The 18,195-nt window shown below is 43.9% G+C and overlaps 1 long non-coding RNA gene across 3 annotated transcripts in view; it reads left to right on the plus strand.

Annotated features, from left to right (window-relative positions):
• The window catches only part of LOC143693635 (uncharacterized), a 47,672-nt gene that overhangs the window by 15,612 nt on the left and 13,865 nt on the right, over positions 1-18,195 (plus strand). Inside the window, exons 3-5 of one of the 3 annotated variants that reach the window (XR_013181550.1) lie at positions 2,423-2,532; positions 4,400-5,059; positions 10,604-10,935. This is a non-coding gene — a long non-coding RNA (uncharacterized LOC143693635). Of the gene's footprint in view, positions 1-2,422; positions 2,533-4,399; positions 5,060-10,603; positions 10,936-18,195 lie in introns of those variants that run through there. The other 2 variants (XR_013181551.1, XR_013181549.1) reach the window with 2 other exon arrangements.

Raw genomic sequence — 18,195 nt, forward strand, 5'->3', positions numbered from 1 at the left:
GAGTGACTCCTGCTGCTTCCTAAATGCTTTAGTGTCTATTGCAGAGCTTCCCAGGCTGCTCTATAAACAATAAATGGTTAAAAGCCAGTGAGGAAGGAAATGGTTTGTTAACTAATAATCCTAGTGAAAATTGGCCCTTGATGATGTGCAGACTCCGAGCTGATGATGTGCAGACTCTGAGCTGCCTGTGATGGGCACCAAATTTTCTTTCAAACAGTGTGCTTTTTATTTCTGCTGGTTTTAGCTACTGCAGAGTCTGATTCTGCAGTCAGGGGTTTGTCATTAACTGCTGCATGGACAGACTCAGCCTTCAAAAGGTGGTGGTTTATGTGGTTTCTATCTTTTCTTTTTTTAATCTTTACCCGTGGCAAAAGAAGCTAAACTTGTACAATGAAAACAGTGAGAAGAGAATGACGTGTCTGTTCACCATGATTATGCTACAAGAAGCACACTGGGATAATGAAGGGAGAATTGCTAACTATGCTGTGGTCTGTTTTCACATGTTTGTGGCAATTAGGTACAGAAGTGGGCAGGTTGTCACTGATTTTAGGCAAAACCCCTGAGCAGGCACGAAGGAGTTGAAATGCTGGCAGGAAACAGTTCATCCTTTGCAGCCCACCTCTGCATTTCCAGCAGGATTAAATTCACCCATCAGCAGCACATGCACAGTGTGGAGCTGCACGAGCAGTGCCCAGACATTGTAATTTCTCATGGAAGCAAAGGAGGGAAGGCACTAAACTCCCAAGAGCCTCACACCCAGTAGGTTCCATTGTAAGAGCCTGAATGAGGGATGTGGGACTCCAGGGGCTCTCCAAAATGCAGTTTATTCCATCCAAGAGGTTCCAGCAGCCCAGGGTGGTGGGTGACAGAGCCTGTGCCTACAGCTGTCAGCTCCAGCTGCAGGCAGGCCTGGAGACCCTGAGTTTGGGTTACAATGCATTATAGACTTTTCTTTGCTGAGCATCTTAATACAGTAGAACCAATCTATACCTTAACTTTTATCTATAGCCTACCATAACTACTGTAATTACCATATTCATGTTACTGTTCTCCAATCACTAAAAGTTAGCACATTACAGTTTAAGCTAGAAGTTGTTTTTCAGTTTTCTTGCAGTGGAAAATTCTGAGACCTTTTTTCTACTTGCAGCATTTGCTGACTTGTTTGCCTGTGCTGTCTTTCTGCTTGGTAAAAACATTTTCTTGTTTGAGGTGGGTTTATCCTTTGCTCTAAGTCATAAAACCCCTTCTAACTAACATACCCTTTGCCTTCTTGGTTATCCAGTAAGACTGGCTCAGCAATTGTCAATTTACACATCTATTACTCTTCTATATCAAAAATTGCTTCCATCTCTATTCCTTCTTCAGATTCTACATTTGAAAATCTATCTGCTAAGCATACATATCTGTGAGACTTTCTTGTCAAACTTTCATCCTTCCCAACATACCGTATCAGAAAGCTTTGTATCAACTTAGCAGCCCTTCTGCATGTGCACAGAGTGTGGAGTCTTCCACCCAAATTTTGCTTGTCTTTGCTTTGGTTTAATGGTCCCAGGCAGATCAGTAGCTCTTCATCACAAGACTGACCTCCAGTCTGTGGTCTGTTGGCAGGATAACTTTGAGGGACAGCACTGGAAGCCAATCTTCCATGGGATAAAGGAGTTCCAGCTCTTTGATGTGATATTGAAAGGCAGATCCTTGTGCTGCCACTCAAACAATTGAAGGCTGGGGACCTTGAGCCTGCAGCTCCCCCTGCACAACCAGAGCCTGATTTCTCACGTGTGTCAGTCCTGGACAGCCTCCCTTCACTCACCTTGAAATGCATGTTCTCTCCTTAAAAAACCATCAAGGCTGCCTGTTTTCAGTGATTCATGCATGTACAACCCATTATCAGTCTTATGGATTTGCTCCGGGTTTTGTTGTGCTAATTGCCACCCCAGGTGGCTGTTAATTAGTTAATTAGCTGCATGTTTCAGGGTGCACCACAGTCATGTATAAACAAATCATTACTGAATAAAGAATGCACAGATAGGATGTATTTGATGATGTGGCAAAAATACTTTGGTTTGACCAGGACAAGTGAAATCCAAGTATTATTGGTGATCATATGTGGTTCCTTATATTAATTGTCTTAGTCTAGATTTGGTTTTTGGAGATTTGGGAATAAGGAGTTATCTAAGGATTAGATATTAGGAAGAAATTCACTGTGAGGGTGGTGAAGCACTGAAGCAGTTGCCCAGAGAAGTTGTGAATGCCCTGTCTGTTGAATTGTTCAAGGCCAGGTTGAATGGAGCTCTGAGCAACCTGGTTTAGTGGAAGATGTCCTTGTCCATAGCAAAGGGAATGGAATGAGGTAATCTTTAGGATCCCTTCTAACTCAGACCAATAATAGACTATGATTCTATTATTTTAATTTTGTTTTCAGACCAGCCTGTGCTTTGTGAGTTTTAATGATCTTCCCTCTTTCCTTGCCCAAAGGAAACCTGTTTGTGACATTTGGGGAAGATGATGCAAAGCCAGCAACATCTCCTGTTGGTAAGGCACCACTGATTATCTTCTGCTCTTGAGCAGCAATCCAGTGTCTCCCAACTGTTTTCTATGTGTCCCCCTCGAAGGACGGAGGAAAGCAGCCAGAGCTCCTGTGGCAGCCAGCCCTGGTGGCTGGGGACAGATTGAGGGCTCTGTGTCACCACTAAGCAGGAAGCCAAGCATGTGCTCTTCTCTCCCACCCCCAAACCTCCAAGCCCTTTCCCTCTGGTGTGCCTGTCCCCAGCATGGGTATGTCCAGGCCCGAATCTGTTGGTTTTCCATCCCTCTGCTCTTTCCACAGTCAGTCACTTTGCCAGTTTGCCTCCTCCCCTTGCAGGGCAGTGCTGCTACCAGGGAAAAAGAGTGGGATGGGGGTGGCAGAGAGGATCAGCAGGATGTGGCTCTCAGGGACAGTTTGGCATCCTACTACCCTTGGGCACCCACCTCAGTGGGGCCAGGAGATCCCTGTGGATGGGCAGGTGCATCCCACAGCAATTGCATCCATCCCATCCCTGCAGCCAGGTCCCTCTGACTGCAGCCTCACATTTCATTTCCAAAGAGCTGCAGAGGATTTTCTGGTGTTAAATTCTGTCCTGCTGGCGTGTTTGTTGAGTCAGTGCCTCACTCAGCCTCAACCTGAAACACAGCTTGGGACTATTAGCACAGTTCCTAATTTCAGCTGTGCTTATGAGCGTTCTGCTTGAGTTTGTTCTCTCACTGGAGTCACCATTTACTTCAGCATAATTCTTCTAAATTCATACCCATCCTCTCAACACACACAGACCTCACAGAGATCTTCATGCATTTAAATGAAAAAGCCAAATAGTTCCCTTGCCTCGTTCACATTATGCAGCATTGCCCTTCTCTGTACCTTGTCTTATTTCAGAACTGTCATGCAAATAAACTCAACTTAAAAAAAAAAATCATAAAAAAGCATGCATCCTATCAACCTTTTTTCTCCTTCTCATGCTGTATCTGCAGGAAGAAATCCCTTCTCCTTCCTGCCTTGTATTTCAGATGTTTCCACTTCTTTCCTAACTGTGATCCAGTATCTTTATGGTTCCCCAGTTGCCCAGGAAACAAACCCTGACTCCCTTTTCCCTGACATGTAGTAGTCACTATTCCATGAAGTTACTGTTTCCTTAAGTGTTTTATTGTGGGTTTTTCCCCTAAACTACTCCAGAAGTGGGAATTCTCCTTTTCAGTCCCTGTACTGGGGCACCCCCTTTCCTTTACCCACCTGAGTCTGTCTGCATGAAGCAGTCATTGCATTTTCTACCTCCATCACTGCAGTGTCTGACTGAACTCAGCATTACTTCTTTGAGTGTACTGAACAGTCATCCTTCTGCAAGGCATTCTGCAAGGATTCCCATGGGATTGCTATTGTCAGCAGGAAGGATCATTTGTCCTTCCTCTTGGCTGCACAGCACTGGTTATTGGCTCTCCCTTGTTATTGACACCCTCCCAGAAGGAGAAAACCACCAGAAAATGAAAAAAAAAACCAACCAACCAACAAACAAAACCCCACAAAAACAAAAAACAACAACAACAAACAAACAAACAAAAAAAAGCCAAAACCAACCAACCCCCTAAAAATTATCCCAGGATATATGATGGGAGGAGGGATTTAAAGAGTAAAATGCTGGTTGTCCCTGTGGAATGAGGATCTTGTTCTTGCTGCCGTTGGGACTCCTTGTGAGGGAACGTGGAATGTGGATGTTCCCTCTTTGTGAGGGAATGTGGGTGTTGGTGTGGCTGTGGTGGGGAGTTTGCACAAATTGCAGGTGGAGAGAGCAAGAGACACTGGAGCAGGTATGGAAGAACAACTCAAGGCTTTTGCCTGTAATCCTCTGATCTCTAATATTCCCTACAGAGACCCCTGATGGCCAAGAGGCTGCCTTTTCCAAAATGAAATGTGCCCTGGAAAAAGATCTCCAGTTTGTGGTAAAAATAACTATTACTTCACAGGCCCATGGAAAAGGCACCTGCCTGGGTAGCAGGAGACTGGCAAATCACAGATACAAAAATGGATGTGACACCTTCTGTGCAGAACATCCATTGGTGAAGTTGAGCTGCCCCATCTTCCCTTTTTCCTTGGAAGACTTTGTATCATCTTGATTTTTAGTGACACATGGAAGGTAAAATGGTCTAAATCTTAATGATTCATGGGATGGGGACTGTTTGTCAGCTTCAATAAATCTGTTAGCCTCTTTGACAGTGAGGAGGGAAGAGCTGTTTTGAATTCATGGTATGTTTTAAAAGTTTCTTTCAAAGAGTACTGTTTTTTTTTCCTTTCCTCTCATGTTTCTCAGAAGAAACCAGCCTGCCAAACTGCTCCAGGAAGCTCTTCTGAGATAGAGACATCCATCTCAGTGTACGGTCTGTACTTGTGAAGCAGAGCACAAAGCCCTTTTTCCATTTAATCCATATTAATTACCTCTCTGCAGCTCCTCTCTAGTTTCCACTCATCCCAGGCACCAGAAACTCATGTGGCTGCATCTCAAACAAACCAGAGCCTTTCACTAACCACCTGGTAAGTCAACACTCCAAAAATAAAAATGAATAGAAAGGTTTACTGCTGTAGGATTGAAGCTTTCCACACTTGAAAGCTGAATGCCGTGGGACTGTGGACTAAGGCGGATATTTTTAGTGCCATCAATATCTCTTGGAGTTGATATCTCCCAAGACAGATGGTTGTTTCCCACAGAACGTTGTCAAATGTTTGCTCAGCCAAGATCAATTTTGTTCCAAGTCCTTTCCCACCTTCTGGTGAAATACATTTCACTTGCCAGACAAAAAAATTACAGGAACAGCACGAAGCCTTGCCACTGTAGAAGGTTCTCGTCCCCCTGGCTCTCCTGTGTCCTTTGGCAGTGTGACTGACATCTCTCTCAGGGCTGAGGGAGAATAAAAGATGCACTGGTGGTGTGAGCACATCAGGGCTCAGGTCTGTATCAGAGGCTGGTTTCCTGGGACACCTGCACATCACCTCTCAGCCTGTCAAAGGGCCTTTGCTCCTAATCTCCTGCATCCTGAGCTCTTAACCTGCACGCCCCAAATTGATCTTGTAAGAAAATGAGGTGTAAGGGGGAAGGAAGAGCAGAAGTGGTTCTGAGGAGGGGGTGCAGAGAGGCTGAGTTTGTGTGCATTGCTCAACAGCTGCAGCTTTTCTTTTAATTACAAGCCCCGGTGAGCTTGGAGACATGGGAGCCCTTTGTGGTGTCCAGCAGCGTGTCACGGACATATTTTATGAAAAATCCTTTCATTAGGATCTTTTCTGAGAAGCTGAGAAGCTTCAGCTTTTGCTGCTTTGGAATGTGATTTGGAGAATTGTTTACCCAGCATGTGAAACTGTTTTTACTTGATGACCAATGACAGCCACCTGTGTCGAGGCTGTGAGCAGCCACAAGATTTTATTATCATTCTTTTCTATTCCTTGCTAGCCTTCTGATGAAATCCTTTCTTCTGTTCTTTTAGTATAGTTTTAATATATCATTTTCTTTTAATATAATATATATATATCGTAAAATAATAAATCAGCCTTCTGAAGCATGGAGTCAGGATTCTCATCTCTTCCCATGTTGGGGCTGTCTGCAAATTCAGCAGGTAGCATGCATGGCTCTGTGGGCATTTTCAGCTGAAATCAGTGGGGAGCAAAGGACTTTCCAAAGGGTGGTGTGGGATGTGTTTATTTTCTTTTCCTTGCTGGTTGCTATTTTTAGCTGAGCCTGCCTTGTCACAGTGTAAGAGACAGAGCTGGTTCTTTCCAAAGTACAAGTTCCCTTATATATGAGAAATTACAGCAGGAGTGACAGCAGCAGTTTCTGAAATGTTATGATGATTCCTTCCTGCTACACTTACATCTTGTTGTGGTTCTGTATTTGAAAATTGTTAATACATGGTTGTTTTCTAGCAAGGACTTGGCAATCCAGGCTCAGTAGGGTATCTCTCATTTTTATTGCTTCATACACAAAAATAATACTGATTTAGTTTTGTAATTCTAAATCCTTTTGAAAATGCTACGAAATCAAATTCATTCTTCTGCACACTGAAAGGTACATTGGATCATCCAGAATATTCTTTCCATGCTGATCCATAATCTTTACTATTAGAGATTCAGAGGCAGGTGAGGCTCTCATTGGAAGGAAAATCAGTGCTATGATACCCAAAAATATTTTTCATCCTTAATTAAGTTGTCAGAGTGATCTATTCACACCCCCCTGACATCTTAAACAACCCCTATATCCTCAGCCTGCTTTTGCAGAACAGGATTATAGTTGAAAGAAATGTGCAGGCCTTGGTATTGTTTGGGATTTGGCTGGGATTTATTAATATTTCACTCCTGCATTTTCCTTAGGATTACAGACCCTTGATTCTTCACTCAGGTAGGAGGCATTTGCAGCCTCCTCCTGCCAAATGAGCATCTTCACTGTCATCAAAGCACTGTGGATACATGTATTACATACATGTATGTATGTACCATGTATTACATACATATATGCCCAATTTATCACTAAGTTGTTAACCTGCAGAAATCACTTTCTGTCCCTCGGCAGTCAGGTGGAAGCCTCGGTGTAAGGCCTTTTCTTATATGGACTTTATTTTCTATATATATACTTTTTTTACTAGGGCAACCTGTCAATGGAGACTCCTGGGAGCGAGTAGATGTGAGGATAATCAATCATTTAGCCTGCAGGTTGGTTTGGGACACCCCAATCCCTGTCCTCTTGTACAAAGCCCTCTTGAGCAAAGAGAAGTAAGGGGAATGCAACAATTCCATATATAAAAATCTGGGAAAGGAAAACCCAAAACATACATCTTGTGTAAGATGGTGGGTTTTTATTAAGCCTTATTTTATCTATGTCACAGAATCACAGAATGGTTTGGAATGGACCTTAAGGACCATCCCGTTCCAACCCCCCTGCCATGAGCAGGGGTACTTTTCACTAGACCAGGTTGCTCCAAGCCCCATCCAGCCTGGCCTTGAATATTTCCAGGGATGGGGCAGCCACAGCTTCTCTGGACAATTTGTACCAGGGCTTCACCACCTTCAGAGGGAAGATTTTCTTCCTAACATTTAATCTGACCCTGCCCTCTGATAGTTGAAGCCGTTCCCTTTTGCCCTGTCACTACATGCCCTACTTAGCAGCTGGCTTCTCTCCTGCTCTTTTGGGAGGTTTCTGATCTACTTTAAACTGTAAGGAGGAAAAAAACCCTCTTCCTTCCTCCTTAAGAATATTCATGTGCAAAGGCCAGGCTCCTGCTCTTACATCTTTGCTTGGGAGTTTGTCTCCCAGATACATTTATTCGTGGCACATTGTCATTGTTAAGGTCCAAATTGAGCTGCCTATCCTGTAAAGGATCCCCCCTGCCTGAAGCAAAACAGAATAGTTAATGCATTTTTTATAAACAATGCCATTAAGGATGCATAAAAGGAGTGTTGTAAATATCAAAGCGAGACTATCACTTTTTTTTTTTCTTACTCCATAAAACATAGGAGAAAAATCTACAGGTCAGATTTGTTCTGATGCAAATGAAGCCAGATTGTTTGATTTCAAGAGCTTTGTCCATTTCTTTTACTATAGTATTAGAGTTTCTTCTTGAGCTCTGAAACAGCCCTGCTAGGGTGTTTGAAAATGTGGCAAGTTCAATTATAGGACTATGCAATAGTACAGCTATAAAAACATTTGCATGTGAACAGAGCAGGAACAGAGGACATATATGAATATTGCAAGACATGTTGAGGTCTCCTAAAGCTGCTCCCTGGCCGAGGCAGGTTTGCCACAGAGCTCAGGGCTTTTATTTGTGGGACTCCTGTGAGTGATGTTGGCCCAAGGCTAGGTGCATGCATCTCCCTGCTAGGCTGTTATCCCACCTAGTGGCTGCTCTCCTATCCCACAAGGTGATTTTCTTCCAGGATATTGGTGAAGCATCCAAGGCTTGATGTATTCCTTCAGTTAGCAGTGAATGTGCTTCCACATTGCTTGGTCAGGTTGTCAGACTTGTGCCCTTGCCTTAACTGTGTTACACCAGGGACAGGTTTCATGTTCACATCATCTGAATTTATGAATCAAATACAGATGCCTGTCTAGTACAGCCAGCTTTCCAGTGGAAGTGCTCTGCATCGCTCTTCTTACTTAGACAATCTCAGAATTGTTTGGGTTGGAAACCCAAGATCTTGGAGTCCAGCATGGCCCACTAACTCATGGCCCCAGGCACAACGTCTAAGTGGCTTTTAAATACCTCCAGGGCTGGTGACTCCACTCCTTCCCAATGCTTAACAACCATTTCAGTGAAGAAATTTTTCCTGTCATCCAATCTAAAGATCCCCTGGTGCAACTTGAAGCCATTTCCTGTCACTTGGGAGAAGACCCCCACAACAACCACTCTGTGACTTCCTCTTAATTTGGGCACATGAGATAATGTGAAGTCCCTCTCTGTCCCAACTTGTGGGACCATCTCAGGTTTCCCTAAGTCCCTAACAGCAGTCACAGGAGTGACTTTCATCTTCTCTGCTGTCAATACACAGGTGTGCACAATGCCCCTAATCACTGTCCATCCACTTCCCCATCAGCCCAGCACTGGCCTGACTGAAGGCAAAAATACAATTTGATTGCCTTCCAAAGAAGGAGGGTTCAAGCCAAACTTTTGAGTTGGAATCACATGAACAAAATGTCCTTTAAAATATATTTTGATGACAAGAAGAAAAAAAGATTATTTGCCAAAGCACCGCAAGAAACTTCCTCCAGCTGGACAGGGATAATATTTATAGTGAGCCTTTGAGAAGGGGTCCACTGTGAAATCCTCTGTTCCTTCCTTCCAACCCTGCTCTTTGCCTCTCTATTTCTATGCCACATTTTCCTCTGCTTTCCAAATGTTGATTTTTTGTGAAAATAAGAAAAAATCTGTCCCCACTTAATTCTTTAAGTCACCACAGTTGTTAAATGCATAACTCACTCTGACTGGAGGGTCCAGCTTTTTAAGTTGATTTCTGTACCCAGAAGAATCTCTTAATTCCTTTCATCATCTTTTTTCCCTGATTTTGATGTCAGTCTTGCTTTGTGGGACTGAAGCACTGAAGAGTAAAGGCAGCTGAAATTGCCAGCACGTGCCCTAAGAGTGTCTGCTGCTCTCTGCAGAGCAGAGATTTAATAATGAAGGTCACCCCAGAAATTTAATGGTTAATCTTTATCTTTTTCTACAGAATAAATAACTCTTCTTCAGAATGTAGAACTATAAGAGTTATTTTCATGAGTATTAAAAAAAATCACATTGTTACAAAACAAAACCATTGTCCTGGCCATCATTTTTACTAAATAAGTCTCAGTATTTAATATCTTTTTTATTTGAAAAAAAATAAAAAAGAATTAATTGCTTCAGCCTACTGGCAATTATTTAGGTGAAAACATTCCCACCTGTGCTCTATCTGCCAATGTACCAGAATAAAATTTTCCCTAGAAAAGTGAAAAAAGGCCCAGAAAGCTTGACACGTACTTACTTTCTTTTTTCTTTTTCTCTGTTGTACTTTTTTATAGATCTATAATTTGGTGATGAAATGCATTTACCATCAGTACTATACTCAATTTAAGAGTCAGCTTTTTCTTGCAGAAAACCTGTAGCTCCTTTCTCCCTGAGCTGCTTGCTGCCTGCAGCTGGGAAAGCTTTTCCCATGGCTCCCAATTAGCTGCCAACCCAAGCTGTCCTTTCCAACTGGATTAGATATCCAAGATTCCCTTCATATGTCCCTTTGCTGCCTGTTGCACTTCCTTTTTTGCATTTCCAGCAATATCCTTTACAAGTGGTCTGCCATGTGGTTGTGCCACGGGAAGTTTTGCTGGATCTGCAATGTTAAAAAAATGCGTATTTTATGATTGGCTTTTCACAAATATTCAAATTAATATTATATGTGTTATGTTAGAAGGTTATGCTGTATTAATTTTCTTATGTAGTGTGTTAAATATAGTTTTAGGTTATAACATAATGTTAAAATAGAAACTATGCTGTGTAAGATACTTTTTAAAGAGAGGAATGAGGCACTCATACCAGATAGCAGCCCCAGGACACCTAAATCTTTCAGAGAGAAAGAATTTATTGCTCCATTATCAGAAGAAATGAACTTCTTCCTGCCTCGCTCAGTCATGAAGACGCTGTCAGGATTCAGAGGAAGAAGCTGACACTGACCAGACAGAATCCTGTGTTTGAATGGAATTCATGCATCATGGATGAGGTGTATGAATATGTAACAGGCTGTTGCTTTTAAGAGTTAATCTTCTGTTAAAGTGTGTCCTTTTTCAGGCTTATTTTGCCCAGAAAAAGGTACCCGGACTGTCTGTAACTCTTTGTTTCTATTGTCTCATATTGTCCTAAATCCTAATTGTCCAAATTTTTATTACTCTAATTATATTACTATTTTTATAACTGTAAAACTTTTAAATTTTATTACTATAAAGCTTTTAAAATTTTAAGTGATTGGTGCTTTTCACGTGCAAGCCCACTGCAAGGGTGCAGGGGTGCATTGGTTTTGCAGGGCCTGGTTTTTGGGAGTAGGGGGGGCCACAAGGGTGGCTCCTGTGAGAAGCTGCTGGAGGCTTCCCACTTTGTCCAGCATCACCAATCCCTGATAGTTGTGAAGATGGACAGGCTGCTGGCCAAGCCTGGGCCAAGTAGAGAGGTTGGCAATGCCTCTGTGATTACATATTTGAGAAGAAAATCAAAACAAAGGGCACACAGTTTTTCTTCTAGTCAGAGAAGAGGAGGAGATGGAATATGTGAGGGAAACAACATGGAGACACTGAGGTCACTGGAGAAGGAGGGGCAGGAGGGGCTCCAGGTGCCAGAGCTGAGATTCTTCTGCAGGAGGTGGTGAGACTATGGTGAAGCATCGTGAGGCATGGTGAAGGCCATGGTGAAGGCCATGGTGAAGACCTTGGTGAAGGCCATGGTGAAGCAGCTGAGTCCCTGCAGCCCATGGGGATCCATGGGGGATGCAGAGATCCACCATCAGCCCATGGGGATCCATGGGGGATGCAGAGATCCACCATCAGCCCATGAGGATCCATGGGGGATGCAGAGATCCACCCACAGCCTGTGAGGATCCATGGGGATGCAGAGATCCACCTGCAGCCCATGGAGGAGGTGCCCATGCCAGAGCAGGTGGGTGCCTGGAGGAAGCTGTGATCCAGTGGGAGAGAGGGGGCCCAGCTTCCAGGCTGGAGCAGCCTGTCCTTGGAGGACTGCACCCCATGGGAAGAGACCCATGTGTGAGCAGTTTGGGGGGACTGTGTGCCCATGGAAGGGACTCACATTGCAGCAGTTTGGGGGGACTGTGTGCCCATGGAAGGGACTCACATTGCAGCAGTTTTGGGGCACTGTGTGCCCATGGAAGGGACTCACATTGCAGCAGTTTTGGGGGGACTGTGTGCCCATGGAAGGGACTCACATTGCAGCAGTTTTGGGGGGACTGTGTGCCCATGGAAGGGACTCACATTGCAGCAGTTTTGGGAGGACTGTGTGCCCATGGAAGGGACTCACATTGCAGCAGTTTTGGGAGGATTGTGGCCATGGAAGGGACTCACATTGCAGCAGTTTTGGGGGAACTCTGTGCCCATGGAAGGGACTCACATTGCAGCAGTTTTGGGGGGACTCTGTGCCCATGGAAGGGACTCACATTGCAGCAGTTTTGGGGGGACTGTGTGCTCATGGAAGGGACTCACATTGCAGCAGTTTTGGGGGGACTGTGTGCCCATGGAAGGGACTCACATTGCAGCAGTTTTGGGGCACTGTGTGCTCATGGAAGGGACTCGCAGCAGGTGAGGTTTGGTGCTGCTCATGAGAGGGCCCACACTGGGGAAGTTCACAGAGAGCTTTCTCCTGTGGGAGGGAGCCCAGAGCCTTACAGGGGAAGGAATCCTCTCCCAGAGCAGGGGAAGAAAATCTCAGTGATGAACTGGCCAAAATCCCCATGCCCTGTTCTACTGTGCTGTCAGTGGGAAGGTAAGAGGGGCTGAGGAGGGGAGAAAGTGTTCAAAGGACTTATTTTACTTCTCATATCCTCCTCTGATTCTGTTAGTAATAAATCCACTTTGCAACTTAAATTGAGCCTGTTTTGCCCTTGAAGTGTTTTCTCCTGGTCCTTATCTCAACTCATGAACCCTTTGTTGATTTTTTTCCCCTCTCCACTGCCCAGCTGTGGCAGGGCAAGGTGAGTGAACAGCTTTTGTGGGTGCCTGGCGTTGGGCCAGTGTCAAACCATGACCAAGGGCCAAAGCTTCTCCAACCTCCAACTGCTCCAGCTCCTTATCTCCTGTTTTCCCAGGGCACAGGGATGCTCCTGCAGTCTGTGGATGAGAGGGATTTCCCACAGCACAGGGGTACCTGGTTGCAGTGCTGGGGCGAGGGCAGAGCTGAGTGTAGGGTTGTCTTCCCCACTGGGTTGCAGGTCAGTGTCAGTACTGGGAAAAAAAAATTAAGGAAAAAAATTCTTAAATTTCTACCACCACGTTTCATAGTTTTTTGTTATTTAAGTCTTGTGGGCAGGCACTCACTACTGAAAACTTATTTCTAGACAAAATCTGGTAATGAGCTCCCACTTAGCTGATGATCAGTTTCTAAAAATAATTGCTCTGAAATTAATGATGCAGGGTGGGGTTTTTTTGTTTAATCATGCTATCTGCTACCAAGTTACACCAGAATTATCAGATCAACTCTAACAGGATCATTTGCTGTAATTTGAGATCATAATTCTCAGACTAAACTGAAAGCATTACCTTAAACCTGCAGCAAAGGGCAGCTTCATGCTCATTGCACTTGATGCTCCCTGTGGAACAGCATTTTTGACCCTGTTATTTTGAAATGTTCGAGCTTTTAAATGTATTTGGAATGCCAAGAAAAAGTCCTAAGGAGGAAAATGAGCTTTGCACTGGGTGGTTCTGCTGCATGTTTTAAATATTTCCATGGAATTTGGATTGTAAATAAGACAAAGGTGGAGGAAACAACTCTGTATCTCCAGCTCCTGCAGAATCCAGAACCAAGTCTGAACTCTCGGCAGTTTGTGAGCTGAGCGCTGGCAAATTGAGCAAACCTCTTTGTCTAATGGCCTGATCAGAGCAGACAGAATTAGGAGCTTAAAAAATAGAATCCCCTTTAGTCCAGTTCCTCTGGATCTGCTGGCTGTCCCTGGATCCCTCTGTGCCTGTGGGAATGACATCGGTCTGAGGGGAGTGCCTGCTCTGGAAGGCAGAGGGGGATTTTTCTTTGCACTCAGGAGTGTCCCGTGCTGTAAAGACTTCATTGGTCTAGTTTCTGTTTAATGTGACTGGTGGATAAAAACGAGATTTGGTGCTTTTAGTGTTTTTTCTTAAGGAAAAGGAATTTTCAGTCTCATCCACTTTCAAAGTTCAGGCCACTGCAGCGTCCAGCTGTCACCCTATCAGTGTTCATTAACAGCTAATGAAAACCATTAGGTTCTGAAGTACTCTGCTTTTGTCTTTTGCAGAGATCACTTAGCTGCAGATAACTAGGGAGATGCCTGAGAAAAGGAGCAATTACAGGTAATCAATAATCCTCAAATGGCAGCAATTAAAATTCTGAAAAAAATATTAAAAAGAAAGCAGGCAAGGTAATAGCAAATCATCCATCAGCCATTCAGAGAGGTTTTGCAGCTCTCATCTTGAGGAAAGGAGGAGTTTTTAATTAAATCATCATCTGAAAACGCCATTGATCCTTCATGTGTGTCAATTTAGAGTACAAGAAACAGCTTCGAATGGCCATAATCGTAAAAGATGTGTTTGTTTTCCTCAAAAATGAGCCCCTTGGCTGGCTATGCAAAAGAGATTATTTTGCTGAAACAATACAGGAGAGCTGTCTGCTTTTAAATGATCTGATTTCCATCCCGTTTAGCTGACATAATTTAGTGCAGTAACTTAAGCATTTGTTTCCAAATAGAGATGTCTGTAAACAACATTTTCGATATAACTTTGTCTCCTGCCCCAAGAAGATAAAACCCGTGGATTATGATTCAGCGGGCCTTGTGTTTCCATGTGATGATGAAACTCGAGCAGCTTGACTTAGGAATTGCCTTTCCTCAGCTCTAAGTAGGGCACAAATACCATTTTCAGTGATTCTTTTGGAAGCTCAGTCTGTGTCTTGAAGGGGCAGCACAGGTGGGTATCCTTAAAGAGGTCACCTGCTGCTTCCAGAAGCAATGGCTGGTTTGGGGCTGCACCTCCCAGAGCTGCACAAGTGTCTGCTCCCACCAACTGATGAGGAGGAGGAGGAGGAAGAAGAAAAGGAGGGGATCCTGAATCACTCAGTAGCTGGCCCAAGCTAGGGGGAAGCTGGTGGTGGGAATGGATTTAGGATTGCCCAATCTGCAGTGGCCTCAGGTTGGGGTACCTGTGAGTTTTTCCCTGGGTGGGAGACATTTGGCATCTCTGCAAAGCCTGAAAACTCACCCATGTTGCAGGGAGCAAGCCTGAAGGGGTAAGTGGGTTTTTTTGTTGTTGTTGTTGGGTTTTTTTTGCTTTTTATTGTGTGAGGTTGTTAAGAGGGGATTTTTTTAAGAGTTTTTCCCTCTGTGGTGGTACAATTGATGGTTTATTGAACTAGAGAACATTAACTGCTGTGTCTGGGGCTTGGGAGAATAGGAGTGGTTTGCCAGGAAATGTGATTGCAACCTTCTGTGTGTGAAAAGTAGAAAGACTCAGCTTTGCCAGGGCTTTGTGTGGCTAAAACCATTGTGGTGGTTGTGAAAAATGCGTATTTTATGATTGGCTTTTGGCAAATATTGAAATTGATATTAAATGTGTTATGTTAGAAAGTTATGCTGTATTATTTTTCTTAAGTAGTGTGTTAAATATAGTTTTAGGTTATAACATAATGTTAAAATAGAAACTATGCTATGTAAGATACTTTCTTTAAGAGAGGGCTTGCACTGAGATAGCAGCCCCAGGACACCTAAATCTTTCAGAGATAAAGAATTTGTTGCTCTCTTATTGAGTTCTTCCTGCCTCGCTCAGCCCTGAAGATGCTGTCAGGATTAAGAGGAAGAAGCTGACACTGCCCAGACAGAATCCTGTGTTTGAATGGAATTCATGCATCATGGATGAGATATATGAATATGCTATTGCTTTTAAGGGTTAATTCTCTGTGTTTCCTTTTTCGGGCTTATTTTGCCCAGAAAGAGGTACCCTGACTGTTTGCAACTCTTTGTTTTTATTGTCTCATATTGTCCTAATCCTAATTGTCCAAATTTTTATTACTCTAGCTATATTACTATTTTTATAACCATAAAAGTGTTAAGCTTTTAGCTTGTGTTAAGCTTTTAAAAACAGGTGATTGGCGTTTTTCACAGTGGTGATGTTGGGGTTGGTGCTGGAGTTGAGCTGCAGGTGGGGGTGGCTCAGGTAGAGGGCTGTGCTCTCTCCTCCCACCCCCAAGGCCCCTTGGAGGCAGGCAGTGGGTTAAAGATCTTTTCTCTCCTTGATTAAAGATCCGCAGTTGTATTGAAGCTGGTGAGAGTGCTCACAGGAGAGAGATTAAGTATTCATGCAAGCATTTGCAAGGTGAGCTGTTCGACCTTGCTCTGCCTGATTTCCCTCCCCGGCTGTACATTGGAGCTGAACATGACCCACCTGTGTCAGAAAGGAAGGATATTTGCAGTGTCTGTCTCTGGCCAGCTTGGGGTATCAGAGATGGGTGCCTTTTGGGACACAGAGGCCTCTTTTTCTTGTAACCTGCACCTGAATTAGGTGTCTGGGGCAGCCTGAAGGAGACATTATGAATTGCTATGTCTGTCCCCTTCTGCTGACCTCAACTCACAGCTCCCAAGCTTTGCCCAGGGAGCAGGTCTTGCTGCCAGGGGCCAGGCAGGGGTTACAAACCAAGCACCTGCTATTCCTTTCCTTGTCCAGCTGCTAAATAACTCCAGAAACCTCTTCTGCAGTACCCTTTGTGCTCAGGGCTTGAGCTCTGTGGCTGCCTCAAGGTGCAGCCTTCACACCCAAAGCTTTACATTCAATATATGCACTGGGATGGATCCAAACGTTGCCTTGCTGTTGAATCTCTGCTCCTTTAAACAGGAACCTGTGGATAATTTTTCTAAAAAAAAAATCAGGTGTGTTAATTATCACCTGTGAGAGGCCAAATAGATGCTTAAGAATAAGTTTTAAAAAGTAAGTGTTTTTTGTAACAACAGGGCAATAAATGAAACCTTATAGCCATGTGCAATAGTGGCTTTTTAATAAGAGTTGATAAGGAGACATCAAGTTGCCTCAGAATGCTTGCCCTGTAATGGATACCACCAAATCTGGGCCACTGCTTGGTGTCTTGCAAGACCTTTGGGCAAGGGAAAGCTCTGCAGTAAGGCCAGGCTGGCTGCTGCCTGGGAGATGTTGGAGAGGAGCATTCTCAAAGTCCAGATCATTCCCTTAAAAAGAGTACCCAGCACTGCTCACACACAAATTGCAAAGCATTTGTGCTTCTCTGCTTCCTGCTTTGTCAGAGCACAGCTCTTGCCTCTATACAAACACTGAATTGTAAGTGGATGAGTTTTTCACTCCTTTGATTTGCAGCTGCCTGAAGTACCATCCAATTGTGCTGTTGACTGCCTTGGGGCTTTTCCGAGGTTGATAAGGGGTGAAGAGCAGGATCCAGCTGATGCTGGGTCCCATATAATGCTTGTAGGCAAGAAACTGTCTTCTCTGCAGACCATGACCAACAGTACTTAGAGAAAAAAACAAAAGCAAAACAGAAGATACTATTTTTCTAATTTTTTCTTTTCTATAAGGTTTCCATCAGAGCCTCTGCAGTTTCAAACTACTGAACATTCCAGTGTGTTCTCTGATTTCTATGATTCCTGTATGTTTGTGAGGAGGAAAAACTGAGCCACTTATAAACTGATGATCAGAGGGTCCTCTCTGTGCAGCTGATGCCCTCATTTTCTAGGTCAGACTGGCAATTAGAGAACAACTTTCTTTGTCCTTCCTTAGACAAAAAAGGTGATACCAATGTCTACATCCTGAAGTAACAAGAGCAGCTGGTCCTGCATTGCTCTGAGATTTCAAAACATGTAAATGCATGTTTAGCCTTAAACAACACAATTAAATCCCTGAGATTTGGGGGTTTAAAGAAGTTACTTGTGTGGTTATGAATCACTAACAGCAGTGAAACAGGAAGGGTTTGTAAGGCCTGGCTGTATCTCCTCCATGGAATTAGCCTTGTTGGAGAATCCAAATTTGTACTAGAAACTTGGAGCCAGTAGTTGTATGCAAAGAGAGGTAAACAAAGCTAAGGAAGCTCTGCTCTGTGAGTCTGATCCAGGAGATCTCTGGTTCTAATCATTTTTTGAGTCCTTTAAATACCAGCTCCCTGAGCCCTTCAGAGCATCACTGCGCTCCTTCCCTTGCAGCAGGGTGGAAGCCAACTGCTGAGGAGCTGCAGCTTCAATTGCTCCCTCCCTCCCTTGGAGGGAAAAAGAGAATAATTGGCTTCAAGATCATCCAGGGGCTATAACTTGAATCTCCTGAAGCAGCAGAGCAACTGTGGCTGTGTATAGAGTCCCCACTTGCCCACATTGGCATTTGCTGCTCCAACATGCCAGCCTAGCTGTGCTCTGGTTTCTCCAGACAAGCTCAGAAAGACCGAAGAAGTATCAAAAGGATGATGATACTT

This window comes from Agelaius phoeniceus, chromosome 3, assembly GCF_051311805.1.
Source record: "Agelaius phoeniceus isolate bAgePho1 chromosome 3, bAgePho1.hap1, whole genome shotgun sequence".
Lineage (NCBI taxonomy): Eukaryota > Metazoa > Chordata > Aves > Passeriformes > Icteridae > Agelaius > Agelaius phoeniceus.